We start from the raw sequence: 3782 nt of genomic DNA, 5'->3' as shown, positions 1-3782 counted from the left end.
TTTTTTTTTTGCTTAAGATTCTCAAACTTCATCCATGTGCCCAGCCTGTCAGAACAAGCTCTCATTGCTGTCAATAATGTCTCTCTAGCCTGGCATAGTTTTAAGTAGTTTTGTACATTGTTAGGGTTCCATTTTGGGTCCTCACATAGCCAATGAATTGCTTTCCTTCCCTGGGTCTGATTGACAAGAGAGATGATTTAATTTTTCTCTCTGTCAAAAAAGCTTGTAGCAAATTTTCAATATCAATCCATGTGGGGTCATATATCTAGTAAATGTTCTCTAGCTTTTTTAATAACTACAATAGGCTTATCTTCAAAGGAAGTAATATTTTCCTTGAATCTCAATATTCTGGGGTGGGGTGAATGGTGTATGGTGCCTAAGGAAAACTACTTCTCCACTCTTATTAAAGGTGGGTAGTTCCTTCAGGAGGAATAGGGTTTTAACTGAATTGTTGGTTTCTGACTCTAGGCTTGATGTTTGGTTTTCAGTGGAGTAGGTAAGGGGAGGGGGAGGAATAGGTGAGCTAAGAAGGAGGGGTTGTGGGCAGGGAGAGGCAGAGGGATGAGAGGTAGGGGCAGGAGGGGGGATGGGTCAGGTAGGGGAGAGGGGCTGGGGCAGAGGAGGAAGGATGGGAGGTAGGGGCAGGGGGAAGGATGGATGGGTTTGGATAGTGGGCAGGAAAAAGCTGATCAAAGTAAGAGAAGGTGGCTATGGAAAGAGCAAGGAGGCTAAGTAGGATTAGGTGGTGAGGGGGTGTGGGGAGATGGATCAGGGGAGGTTAGTTGAGTTTTACTTTTCACAACCTTATTAATAATAAGAATATAATTATATCATTATGTACAGAAAAAAAGTTTGCCAAAAACTACCAATTTCTGTTAGAAACACTTGAAAGCAACAGAATAAATGGATCTTTTCTTAATATAATCAGTAATACCTATTTTAAACTAAGAGCCAACATCATATCTAATGAACATAAACTAGAGGCCTTGCCAATAAATTCATTGGTAAAGCAAGAATGTATGTTATCTCCTTTACTATTCTTTACAGTGCTAGAAATGTTAGCTATAGCAATATGACAAAAAAGTAAAAGAATGAGCATAGGAAAAGAGGAAACAAAATTATTGATTTTTTGTAGATGATGGGATGACTTACTTAGAGTAAACTGAAAATGAGTAGAAACAACTTCGACAAAGTTGTAGGATATAAAATAAAGTCACCCAAATCATCAGCACTTCTGTATATTACAAACAAAATCCAGCAGGAAGAGACAGAAATAGAAATCCCATTTAAAATAACTGTAGAATATGTAAAATGCTTGAGTGTAATTGCCAAGGTACACCATGAACTACATAAAACCAATAATAAAAATATTCATTATGGAAACAGACAGATCTAAATAATTAGATATGTATTAATTGCTCATGGGTAGTATGAGCCAATCTAATAAAGATGTGACTTTATAGTTTGTAAAAATAACATCAGTATTCATCTGGATGAACAAAAGATCAAGATTCTAAAAGGAATTTATGGTAGAAAGTTGGAAAGAAGGAAGCCAAGTTATATTAGATCTCAAAATATATTATAAAGCAATAATCATTAAAACAATTATTTATTGAATTAAAAATGGAGAGGTTGGTCGGAGCTTAGTGGATCAGAATGGAGGAGAGTAGACAGAATTAGAGTGGGACAGGATACCATAAGGGAGCCATAAAGAATAAATGAGTCAGGTCTAGAGCCCCCCAGGAAGACAGGGGAGGGGAAATAGGTATAATGGAGACTTGAGAGGCTGGATGAAACTGATCCAGGGGGCCGAGAGGTGCCTGTTGAAAACAGAACATACATGGTTCAAGTATGAGGATTATAAGGAAACAGTTGAGTGGTTTTTATTTCATATTGAACATTGACCCCAAATAGTAGTGATCTGCAGTTCTGGATTGAGGGGTTTGACAAATAGAGTGATCCAATTGCAGGCCTTTGACTACGGTGAGATACCTAACTTCCCTCAGAGCACAGTACCAGGTGATGCAGCGCAGTTGGTATTTCTATATTTAAATAAGTGCTGTATGATGACGCAGGACTGGTTCCATATGTATGAAGGCTATTCACTCAGGAAGGTGGCATTCCCATTGAGGGTTTTCCAACTTATGAATGTGCATACATTTTCGCCAATGCTGCTGGTGGGCTAAACCCTGAATATGAAGTTGGGATTGGCAGATCTCAGTATCCAAAATCCACTCAGAGGATCCAATGATAAAAGATTTGGAGAAAGGTTTCCACCCATGTCTGATGCTTATGACTGAAATTTGAGACAAAAAACCCATGGAATATGGAAACAAATGGATGAAGAGTGACCACTGCAAGAAGGAACCTATGTAATGGTGGGAGACCCTAGCTTTGAAATCATTGCAGAGTATTGGTTTTCTGCTGAAAATAGGGGCCAATGCTGTGGGCATGAAAACAGTACCAGAAGAGATAGTGGCTAAGCATTGTGGCCTTCTGGTCTTTGGATTCTCCCTCATTATGAACAAATCAGTATTGTACTATGAAACACAAGAGACTGCCAATCATGAAGAAGTACTCATGGCTGGGCACCAGGCTGCCAAGAAGTTTGAGCAATTTGTCTTTATTCTTGTGGAAAATATGCAGCCACCATTGAAAAAGACTTTTTGACATCTTTTTCCTTGCTGCCTACATTTCATTCCAGATAGTGGCCAAATATTCTGGATGTGAATAGCATTCTTTCTCATAGGTCCCTCAGAATTGTCCTGGATTATTGCATTGCTGCTAGTAGAGAAATCCATTACATTCAATTGTGCCACAGTATCTACATCTCTCTGTATAAGGTTCTCCTTGTTCTGCTCCTTTCACTCTGTATCAATTCCTGGAGGTCATTCCAGTTTGCATGGAATTCCTCCAATTCATTATTTCTTTTAGCACAATAGTATTCCATCACCAACAGATACCACAGTTTGTTCAGCCATTCCCCAATCGAAGGGCATCCCTTCATTTTCCAATTTTTTGCCACCACAAAGTGTGCAGCTATAAATATTTTTGTACAAGTCTTTTTTCTTATTATCTCTTTGGGGGTATAAACCCAGCAGTGGTATGACTGGATCAAAGTCTTTTAAAGCCCTTTGAGCATACTTCCAAATTGCCATCCAGAATGGTTGGATCAATTCACAACTGCACCAGCAATGTATTAATGTCCCAATTTTGCCACATCCCCTCCAGCATTTATTACTTTCCTTTGCTGTCATGTTAGTCAATTTGCTGGGTATGAGGTGGTACCTCAGAGTTGTTTTGATTTGCATTTCTCTAATTATGAGAGATTTAGAACACTTTTTCTTGTGCTTATTGATAGTTTTGATTTCTTTATCTGAAAAATGCCTATTCATGTCCCTTGCCCATTTATCAGTTGGGGAATGGCTTGATTTTTTTGTACAATTGATTTAACTCCTTATAAATTTGAGTAATTAGACCTTTTTTGGAGGTTTTTGTTATAAAGATTTTTTTCCAATTTGTTGATTCCCTTCTAATTTTGATTGCATTGGTTTTGCTTGTACAAAATCTTTTTAATTAAATGTAATCAAAGTTATTTATTTTTAATTTTGTAATATTTTCTAACTCTTGCTTGGTCTTAAAATCTTTCCTTTTCTATAGATCTGACAGGTATACTATTCTATGTTCACCTAATTTGCTTATAGATTCCTTCTTTATATTCAAGTCATTAACCCATTCTGAATTTATCTTGGTGTAGGGTATGAGATGTTGAAAACTTAATC

The 3782-nt window shown here is 37.5% G+C and overlaps 1 pseudogene; it reads left to right on the top strand.

Annotated features, from left to right (window-relative positions):
• The first annotated feature begins 1790 nt into the window (after positions 1–1790).
• On the top strand, positions 1791–2670 carry LOC123241441 (annotated as a pseudogene).
• The last annotated feature ends 1112 nt before the right edge of the window (positions 2671–3782 follow it).

Source organism: Gracilinanus agilis, chromosome 3 (assembly GCF_016433145.1).
Source record: "Gracilinanus agilis isolate LMUSP501 chromosome 3, AgileGrace, whole genome shotgun sequence".
Classification (NCBI taxonomy): Eukaryota; Metazoa; Chordata; class Mammalia; order Didelphimorphia; family Didelphidae; genus Gracilinanus; species Gracilinanus agilis.
Note: the sequence above shows the minus strand (reverse complement) of the source record. Positions and strands in the feature narration are given on the sequence as shown.